Source organism: Acinonyx jubatus, chromosome F2 (genome assembly GCF_027475565.1).
Source record: "Acinonyx jubatus isolate Ajub_Pintada_27869175 chromosome F2, VMU_Ajub_asm_v1.0, whole genome shotgun sequence".
In the NCBI taxonomy this organism is placed as follows: domain Eukaryota; kingdom Metazoa; phylum Chordata; class Mammalia; order Carnivora; family Felidae; genus Acinonyx; species Acinonyx jubatus.
The window spans coordinates 131,472-143,162 of NC_069394.1; positions in this window are offsets into that span (position 1 = coordinate 131,472).

Sequence of the window (11,691 nt, forward strand, 5' to 3'; positions counted from 1 at the left end):
ACTTCAGGGAAGCTGAAGTCCCTCAGATGTTACTGCAGACAGTAGCTGAAATCACTAAGATGAAACTCCAGATCAATAGAGTTCACAGAAGCATTACTTAGGAGCTGAGACCAGTGAGGTGCTAGCTCATAAATTCCCACAGAGGGAAGCTTCTGCCCCGTGCTGGTTGAGTTCCTAGCTGGCATCTGACTCCGTGGCTGCCCCTCAGAGCCCACCACTACCCGGGGTACAATTCCTAATCACGTGGAAGAGTTAGAATAAGAAATAGGCATATTCCAGTCAAGATGAGAACAGGAGTTCAGTTAAATACAATGTACAGAAATACTTGTTTGGGAAGATGCTGTGTATCACAGGACAACATAAATTACACAGTACAGATCGTTCTGGATCACTAAATCCAAATAATCTAGGGTTTTCAGGGGGACCAAAATGTATAGTTGGCTTTTTTACCTTCTTAAGTGAACTTAATATTCTGCCTTTGCTTGCTATCAGCCGCCATTGACCCACTGGTGAGTATAAGGCTCAAGTGTCTCTGCAGCTGGGAGGTGGCTTCAGTGCCCTTCTCCCTGGGGAGGATGCCTGGGCCATGCATTTTTGCCACTCACCTCTCCAAGGACCAGGAGATAGTATATAACCTGCCAGAACATATGGTCAGTCTCCCTTTTTTGGAAGTGGTATCAGGCACCAGAATGACTTTGGGGTCCTTTCACCCTGTTAATCGCCATTACCTCCCACCTCTGACTGGTTAACAGTATTCCACACTTACTTTGGATTTTTTTTACTTTTATGTAGAAGTTTTTCCATTTTATGCATTTAAATTTTTACCTTATTTCTCCTTACTGCTACCAAGAATTTAACAGTTCTCAAGTTTTCTGTTACTTAGAAAACACTGGGAACTTTATTTCTGTGTACTGTGTATAATCAGACATATTTTCCAATAAAGAAATGACTAGAACACCTACTTGTGGGTGAAGGAAGATCAGTAATTTTGGCATAAGGATCAACTACAAATCAGTGGGCAGAGGGCATGAGCCAGCTGTTCCCAATAAGGGGAAATACAATGGGGAAAGCTTGAAAAAGGCTAAAGCACACCAATTTCAAACAAAACCATGTCCCCTCTTCCTGATCAATTAGGAAAGATTATCCTGTAATACAGAGCTATGAAGGTATATTGAGATGGGTGTGTTTGTGCATTGATGACAACCTGGTCAAGTGTGGGGGCATAATTGCGTGATCCATCACTTCTCTGCAGGAAGTTGACTGCACACCAGGACCCAGCTTGGCTGAGGCCGGGCAGTCCAGAGGTGGCCCTAAGGGAGGCAGGAGCACTCCTGGAGGACATGCTGGAGAAGCTCAGGCCACTCTGTGTAGAGGGGCTAGTAGTAAAGGCCCAAGAGGATCTTTCCCAGGAGTTGGGTTTGCCCAGAGGAAAAATCACCAGTTGGTGGGGACAGCATTACTCTGGCCCATGTGGGTGAGTTTGGGGAACACTTGGTTTCATGCATAAAAGTTTCTGAGCTAAGAAATGCACGTGAAGTACAGGGGTCCCCAAGACTGCCCACCCCTCTGACACCAATAACAAATTTGGGGATTCGCAAGATCACCCTCAAGTTCAATAATTTGCTACAAGGACTCCTAGAACTCACCTTGAAACCTGATATACACATGGTCACAGTGTATTACAAGTGACAGACACACATTAAATTCAGACAAGGGATTGCACAGGGATAGAATCCAGAAAAAATACCAAATGTTGAGCTTCTGCAAAGTCATGGGCAGTATTACTTTCCTGGCACTGATGTGTGACAATGTACATGGGGTATTGCCAAGAAGGGAGGCTCACCTGAACCTTAGCATTGAGAGTTTTTCCTGGGGCTTGGTGACACTGACACACATGACCACCTGCACGACTGACCTTGATCTCCAGCCTCCCCACAGATTGAGTAGATGCCACATGGCCAAAAACGCCTACCATAAACCATAATGTTACCATAGACTGGCTCTGAGTAAACAAAAACACTCCGGGAGGACACTCCAGCCACCCAGAATCCTAGGGCAAAGGCTACCCCTCTCCTGGTGTCAAGTTAATCCTTTCTGCACAAGTGGGTCTTATCCTGGGCCCACTTCTATCTGTTCTGTGACCTTGATCCAATCACATCCCTTCCTTAGCCTTGGCTTCTGACATGTAGATGAGAATATCACCATCCACATCACAGGGCTACCTTGAAAAGTAAATGAAATCTACAGGAAGACCAGCCTAGCACTCAGTTCTGTCTAGTCTGTGTTGGAAGTTAGTACAACTCTGAACAGGTGCAGCTATCATGGGAGGCAGGGGACCACAGAGAGCAACAGGCTAGGGGAGCTGCTCACTCACCACAAAGAGACAGAAATGCTCCCCAACCCTAAGTGATCATGGAGAAGCTCAGCCCACAGTCATGCAATGCGTGCAGGAAACAAGCTGAGGCAGGGTAGGGCACAGCTGCTACCAAGCGAGGACTCATTTCCCTCCTCAGCATGAAAGGCCACACAGCCACCTCCAGCAGGGACTCATGGACGGCCTAGAGGTCACTAAACTCAGGGGGCACCTGCAGACTGGTCCAGCCCTTGAGGAAGGGTGGGAGGGCCCAGATCCAGCTCTCAGTGGCCCTCTGGCTCAGATCTGATGCCCTGCCTGGGTCCTTCTGCCTTAGGGGTATGTACAGGGCCACCCACAAAGGTGTGGACATGGGTACCACACATGCACACTGTGAGCATAACCTTACCCAGACTTACCATGACCTCTGGGTTAGGTGCTATTACCTATTTTACCTGGGGATACTGACTCAAGTCTTCCCTAACCGGCCAGGGTCCTCAGCTGTCTGATCCTCTGACACCAGTAGTTCATCTCCCTGATAACTGCCCAGAGCTATTAACAATTATTAATAATCACCCTGTGGTCTGAAATGACATTGTTCCCAAAGGCCCTTTGCCATCAGCAGGCTGACAACTCAGTTTCTAATCCTGTGAGCTGAGGAGGCAATAGGACACCTGCAAGGAGTTACCCCACCAGACACCCAGGCATGACTGTACAAATGGCCCAGTGGAAACATCCAGAACCAATGAGTCCCTTTGCCTGCACTCCCTCTCACTCTTAGATGGGCTTGACACTTGGCCCCTGTGAAAATGTGTCACCAATTCATGTTGCCAGCCCTCTTAAGCCAAAACCAAACAGCCAAGAGAACTTGTCAAACCAAATGTTCTCTAGTTTTGCACAATGAAAACCACCAGCATCTTTTTTTTTTTTTTTCCAGGCATTTCCATTAAATATGCTTCTTCAGACTACACTGCCTCACCACACCTCCCTGGCCCCACTAGCCCTCCCACCCAGAGCTTTAATGCTCCCTTCCAGGCCACAATCCTTTGGGGGTGCCACTGGTTTAGAGGACATTGACACTGATGGGAGGAAGGACCCCCAGAGCAGGGGTTCTTAACAAACAACCCAATGAGAAAACATCTGGGCCACAAGCAGTGACAGGGCAGAAGATATGAAAGGAGAGATGGTTCCTATAAAAACACAGAGAAATACAGGTTTCCTGAGTAATCAGTCAAATGCAACACTAGCCAAAGTCATGCCTATTTAATTAGCAAGCAGAGGTTAAAATTACAATATCCTGTACAGGGGGGGATGTGTGGAACTCAGACATGCTCTACTCAAATTTACATCCTGACACAGAAGGTAAATGTTTACAATGATTCAGTGCTGGTGACATGGTATATTGGGTCAGCCACCCTACTTATATACATCAGTGTCCATGTCGTGCAGGAATCCATCCCTCCACCCAAACAGCTATTTGGCTGACAAGAATTGTCTGAAGTAACTCTTCTGGAACACCAGAGTCTAGTCAAACACTTATGTGCAGCTTCCAGGAGTGAGCCTGATGAAGACGGTAGTAAATTTCAGCAGATTTCAGTGAAATTCCACCTACCATGCCCACCTCTTATCCCATGGCATGCAGCCATGTGGATAGCAGTCTGCATTCCTGGTGTGCCTTGCTGGAGCCAGGATGGACAATAAGGGCCTGGTCCTCCAAATATCAGGGTTGTGTGTTTTGATGGTTTATTGCCATTTTTTCAATCACTGAGGGGCTGGCATAGGTTTAGCTGCCATTGTTTTAAATGCTGAAATAGTTTCTGGGAGAGAGTAGAAAGATTAGAGATAATGCTTGTTTCTTCCATTTTTGGGAGACAGACACCTAACAAAATCTTTTTCAGGATGCTGGATGACCACACACATAGCAGGACAGAACAGAAACATCAGGAGCCACACACATCAAAGAATAAACACTTTGCAAAAAAATAAATTGAAAAAGTCACAGATGGCTCTAGCCATCAACAAGCAAGATTCATCAATCTCTGAGAGGTGGGAGACTCAGAATTTCAGAATGCTCAAAATGTCCAGTTCTCAACAAAAAATATTACAAAATATACAAAGAAACAGTAAAGTATGGCCCATTCACAGAGAAAAAAAATAACTTGACAGAAAACCCTCCTGAGGAAGTCCAGACACTGGAATTATTAGTCAAGGATTTTAAATTAATGGTATTAAATATGTTGAATATGATAAAAGAAGCTCTAGAGAAAAAAAACTAAAGGAAATCAAGAAAATGATATATGAATATTAATAAAGAGACATAACTTATAAAAAGAAACCAAACAAATTCTGGAGCTGAAAGTACAATAACTAAAATGAAAAACTCACTGGGGCAGTTCAACAGATTTGAACAGGCAGAAATAAGGATCAGTGAATTTGAAGAAAGGACAACTGAAATTACCCAGTATGAGAAGAAGAAAACATAATGAAGAAAAACAGATCCAAGAAACCTATGAAATGTGATCAAAAGTACCAAAGTACACATTATACAATTCCAAGAAGGAAAGGACAGAAAGGAGCAGAAAAAGGTATTTGAAGAAATAATGGCTAGAAACTTCAAAATCTGAGGAGACATGAAAATACTTGTCTGAGAAATTCAGTGAACTCCGAACAGGATAAACTAAAAGAGACCCACACTGAGACACATTATAGTCAAACTGCCAAAACCCAAAGATAATGAAAATGTTGAAAGAAGCAATAGAGAAACAATTCCACATGCACAAAGGAGCCTCAGTAGGATTAACAACTGATTTCTCTGAAGCCAGAAGGCAGTGGAGGGGTGGGGGGTGGGGGGGTATTAATAAACTTGAAAGGAAAAAAATTGTCAACCAAGAATTCAATATCCAAAAAAACTATCCTTCAAGAATGAAGGTGAAATGAAGACATTTCCACACATAAAGGAGCGCCTGGATGGCTCAGTTGGTTGTGTCCGACTTCAGCTCAGGTCATGATCTCATGGTTTGTGGGTTCGGGCCCCACATCAGGCTCCATGCTGACAGTGTGGGGGACTGCTTGGGATTCTCTCTCCATCTCTCTGTCCCTCCCCATTTGCACTTTCTCTCTCTCTCAAAATAAATGAATATACTTTAAAAAAAAAAAAAAAAAAGGAAATGATGGGGCGCCTGGGTGGCTCAGTCGGTTAAGTGTCCAACTTCAGCTCAGGTCATGATCTCACGGTCCATGAGTTCGAGCCCCACGTCGGGCTCTGTGCTGACAGCTCAGAGCCTGGAGCCTGCTTCAGATTCTGTCTCCCTCTCTCTATGACCCTCCCCCATTCATGCTCTGTCTTTCTCTGTCTCAAAAATAAACAAACATTAAAAAAAAAAAAAAGGAAATGAATTGTTTAGAAATTTTGGAGGTCTAATAACTGTTAGGGAGAGGAAGGAAGGAAGGAAGGACGGACGGACGGACAGAAAGAAGGAAGGAAGGAAGGAAGGAAGGAAGGAAGGAAGGAAGGGTGGGAGGGAGGAAAGTTGACAGAGCTCATTAACAATACATCTGCTCTACAAAAAATACAAAAAATACTTTTCAGGAGGCGCCTGGGTGGCTCAGTCAGTTAGGCGTCTGACTTCGGCCCAGGTCATGATCTCGTGGTCTGTGAGTTCGAGCCCCGCGTCAGGCTCTGTGCTGACAGCTCAGAGGCTGTAGCCTGTTTCAGATTCTGTGTCTCCCTCTCTCTCTCTGACCCTCCCCCATTCATGCTGTCTCTCCCTGTCTCAAAAATAAATAAACGTTAAAAAATTTTTGAAAAAAAAAATACTTTTCAGGCTGAAATGTAAGTACATTGCACAGTAAATCAAAGCCATAGGAAAAAATAAAGAACACTAGTAAAAGTAAATAGGTAACTATAAAAGATAGTATTACTTCACTTCTGTTATGGTTTGTAATTTTTCCTACATGATTTGATATTCAACTGCATAAAATAATAATCATAAGTCTCTTAGTGGGCATAAAACATAAATGTGTGATCTATGACCATTACAATGTGAAGGGGGAGGGTCAGCGTTAAATATGAAGAGTGTTTATACTATTAAAATTAAGCCAGTATTATTCAAACTAGGTTGTTCTATTGGGGCACCTGGGGGGCTCCATTGGTGGAGTGTCCAACTTCAGCTCAGGTCATGATCTCACAGCTCATGGGTTTGCAGCCTGTGTCGGGCTCTGTGCTGACAGCTCAGAGCCTGGAGCCTGCTTCTGATTCTGTGTCTCCCTCTCTCTGCCCATCCCCTGCTCATGCTCGCTCTCCCTCTCTCTCTCTCTCTCTCTCAAAAATAAATAAACATTTAAAAATATTTTAAAAAACAGGTTGTTATAAGCTTAAGATGTTAATATAATCCCCACAGTAACCACAAAGAAAATAACTAAAAATATAAATATACAGAAAAGGAAAGGAACTAGAATGGTACACGACAACACACACACAAAGCAAATAGTAATCGAAAAATTGAGGAACAAAAAAACCAAGACATAAGACAGATAGAAGTAAGTCTCTAGTCAGTAATCACACAAAATATAAATGGATTAAATTATCCTATTAAAAGCAGAGGTTGGCAAACTGGATTGAAAAACATCAGGATCCAACTACATGCATCTATGAAAGACTTCATCTTAGATATAAGGACACAAAGAAGTTGAAAGTAAAAGGATGAAAAAATATATTTCATGCAAATAATAACCAAAAGAAAGTTAAAGTGGTTCTAATATTTTCAGAAAAGGAGACACTTTGAAACAAAAAGGATTAGAAGAGACAAAGAAGGAAATTATGGACTGATAAAAGTTTCAATATAGCAAGATATAACAATTATAAACATACACCTAACAGTAAAGCTCCAAAATATATTAAAGCAAAAATGATAAATTTGAAGGAAAAAAAAACCCAGTTCTATAAGGATTGGAGACTTCAATACTCTACTTTTTTTTTTTTTTTTTTTTTTAAGAGAGAAAAAGAGCAGGGAAGGGGCAGGAGAGGGAGAAACTTAGGCAGGCTCCATGCCTAGGGCAGAGCCCAATGTGGGCTCTTAGCTCATGACCTTGAGATCATGACCTGAGCCAAAATCAAGAGTCAGATGCCTAACCTACTGAGCCACCCAGGCACCCCAACTGCACTTTCAATAGTAGATACAACCAAACAGAAAATCAATAAGAAAACCTGAGGTGCCTGGGTGGCTCAGTTAGTTAAGCAGCCAACTTTGGCTCAGGTCATAATCTCATGGTTTGTGGGTACAAGCCCCACATCAGGCTCTGCACTGACAGTGGGGAGCCTGCTTGGGATTCTCTCCCCACTCTCTCTCCCCCTCCCCAACCCGTTCTTTCTCTTTCTTTCAATATAATAAATAAATAAACTTAAAAAGAGAGAGAGAGAGAAGCTGAAGGACACTAAAACCAGCTAGACCTAACAGACGTCTACAGAACACTCCACCCAATATCAAAATACATATTCTTCACAAGTGTACCTGGAGGATTCTCTAGATAATACTATAGTCTACAAAACAAGTCAATATATATATTTTGTTTGTTTGAGAGAGAGCGAGCACACACAAGCAGGGGAGGGACAGAGAGAGGGGCAGAGAGAATCCCAAGCAGGCTCCGTGCTTTCAGTGCAGAGCCTGATGCAGTGTTCAAACCCACAAACCATGAGATCATGACCTGAGCAGAAATCAAGAATTGGATGCTTACCCATCTCAGGACCCAGGTGTCCTGAGAGAATCTTTTTGTTGTTGTTTTATTTATTTGAGAGAGAGAAAGAGAGAGAGAGAACAAGCGGGGGAGGAACAGAGAGAGGGCAACAGAGGATCTGAAGCAGGCTCTGTGCTGACAGCAGAGAGACCTATGCAGGGCTGAACTCACTTAACCGTGAGATCATGACCTGAGCCAAAGTTGGACACTTAACTGACTGAGCTACCCAGGTGTCCCCAAGTCGTAATATATTTTAAAAGGTTAAAATCATAAATTATCTTTTCCAATCACAATAGAATAAAACTAGAAATCAATAACAGATGAAAAACTGGAAAATTAAACCAAACTCTTAAACAATAAATGGGCCAAAGAAGAAATTACAAGAGAATGTACAAAATACATAGTGACAAATGAAAACAAAAAAACACAAAATACCAAACCTTATAGGATGTGGTAAAAGCAGTGCATTGAAGGAAATCTATAGCTATAAATGCACACATTAAAAAAAAAAAAAAGTTCTCAATAACTTAACTGTACAACTTAAGAAATTAAAAAGAAAAAAAAAGCAAACTAAACACAAGTTAACAGAAGGCTAATTAATAGTAAAGATCAGGGTGGAAATAATGAACTATAAAATAAGGAAATAGAGAAAATAAAAAAAAACTAAAAGTTGGCTCATTAAAAAGATCAACAAAATTGACAAACATTTAGGCTAATAGAAAAAGTTCAAATTAATAAAAACCAGAAATGAATGTGGGGACATTATGACCAGACTTAGAGAAATAGAAATTATTATATGAGAACACTAAAATGATTATATGCTAACAAAATACATAACCTAGATGAAATGGACAAATCCCTAGAAACACACAATCTACCGTTGACCCATGAAGAAGTAGAAAATCTTAATAGACTTATAACTCTAAGAAGATTGAATCAATGATCAAAAACCTCCCAACAAAGAAAAGCCCAACACAGATGCCTTCACTGGTCAAGTCTCTCTCTCTCTTTTTTTTTTTTTTTTTTTTTTAAGAGAGAGAGAGATTGAGAACACTTGAGCTGGGGGAGGGGCAGAGGGAGAGAGTCTCAAGCAGACTCCATGCTTATCGAGGGGCCTAAGGCGGAGCTTGATCCCACAACCCTGGGATTCTGACCCAAGCTGAAATCAAGAGTCAAATGGTCAACAACTAAGCCACCCAGAAGCACCTTCACTGGTCAATTCTACTGAACATTTTAAAAAGAAGAAACACCAATCCTCAATATCTTCCCGAAAATTAAAGTGGAAGTTTTACTTGCCTAATGAGGTTAGCCTAATGCTAAAATCAGAGAGACAAAGACAAAAACTATGGACCAATATCCCTTATGAATATTGATTCAAAAATCCTCAATAAGGGGCACCTAGGTTGTCAGTCGATTGGGCATCTGACTTTTGGTTTCAGGTCAGGTCGTGATCTCACGGTTTGTGAGTTCAAGCCCCACATCGGGCTCTGCACTGATAGTGTGTAGCCTGCTTGGGACTCTCTCTCTGCCTCTCTCAGGAGAAATAAATAAGCTTTGAAAAATCCTCAATAAAATACTAGCAAAATGAATTCAATAGCATATTGAAAAGGATTATACACTATGACCAAGTGGGGTTCATTCCCAGAATGAAAGAATGGTCAACATGAAAATCATTGTAATAGATCCCATTAACAGAACGAAGAAAAACCCCATGGAAACTTTTCAATTGATACAATAAATAAAATACTTAGAAATAAATTTAGCCAAGGAGGCAAAAGACTTGTGCACTGAAAAACAGCAAAGATCACGAAGTTAAAGAACATATAAACAAATGAAAATACATCCCATGTTCATGTAGTGGAGGACTTGACACAAGTGATCTACAGATCCAACGCAGTCCCTATCAAAAGCTGTGATTTTGCAGAGATAGACTAACTCACCCTAAAACTCATATGGAATCCCATATAGGGATCCCAAATAACCAAAAAGATCTTGAAAAAGAACAAAGTTGGAGTATCTGGCTGGCTCAGGAGAGAATGCAACTCTTGATCTCAGGATTGTGAGTTAGAGCCCCATGTTGAGTGTAGCGATTAAACATAAAATCTTTAAGGGGCGCCTGGGTGGCTCAGTCGGTTGAGTGTCTGACTTCAGCTCAGGTCACAATCTTCCTGTTTAGGAGTTCAAGCCCCACATTGGGCTCTGTGCTGACAGCTCAGAGCCTGGAGCCTGTTTCAGATTCTGTGTGTGTCTCTATCTGCCTCTACCCGCTCGTGCTGTCTCTCTCTGTGTCTCTCGAAAATAAATAAACATTAATAAATAAAATCTTAAAAAAAAAAAAAGAGGGCACCTGGGTGGCACCATCAGTTAAGCAACAGACTCTTGATTTCTGCTCAGGTCATGATCTCACAGTTCATGGGTTCAAGCCCCACACTGGGCTCTGCACTAAGTGTGGAGACTGCTTGGGATTCTCTCTCCCTCTCTCTGCCCTTCCCCCTCTCACACGGTCTCTCTCAAAGTTAACTTAAAAAGAACAAACAAGTTGAAGGACTCATTTCCTATTCTAAACTTCCTAGAAAGCCACAGTTATCAACAGTATGGTGCTGGCATATAGGCATATAGATGAATTGAACAGAACTCAGAAATAAACCCTTGCACATATCATCAATTGATTTTAGATAAGGGCACAGACCACTTGTTATGAACTATTCGTGTTCCCTCCCCCCATCCCCATTTAAACATTGAAGCTCTAACCCCCAATGGGACTGTATTTGTAGACAGGGCTTGTCAACTGGTGATAAAGTTTAAATAAAGTCATAAATATGGGACCTAATCTGATAGGGCTGATGCCCTTATAGAAGTAAGAGACATCGGAGATCTCCTTCTCTACCATGTGAGAGCACAGTGAGAAGGCAGCTGTTTGCAAGCCAGGAAGAAAATCGTCACCAGGGTTGAAATCAACCAGCACCGTGATCTTGGACTTAGTCTCCAGAACCATAGTTCTGGTTTGTTTTTGATAAATTTGGTTTTTAAGCCACCAGTTCTGTGGTATTTTTATGGCAGCCTGAGCCAATACAGGCATACCTTGTTTTATCATGCTTTGCTTTATTGTGTTTCTTACAAACTGAAGATCTGTGACAATCCCATGTCAAGCAAGTCTATTGGCAGTATTCTCCCAACAGCATTTATTCACTTTGTGTCTGTCACATTTTGGTAATTTTTGCAGTACTTCAAACTTTTTCATCATTATTACATTTGTTATGGTAACCTGTGACCAGTGATTATGATTCACATGATGACTACCATTTGTTTGAAATAAACTGTTCAAGGTATGCACACTGGTTTTTTAGACATGCTATTGCACACTTAATACGCTGTCCCGTAAATGTAACTTTCATATGAAATGGGAAACCACAAATTCATTTCACTTGCTTTACGGACATATGTGCTTTATCACAGTGGTCTGGAACAGAGCCCTCAAGATCTCTGAGGTATGCCTATACACCATTCAATAAGGAAAGCCAAGTCTTTTCAAAAAATGTTGTAGGATGGGGCGCCTAGGTGGCTCAGTCGGTTAAGCACCTGACTCTTGGTTTTGGTCATGATCT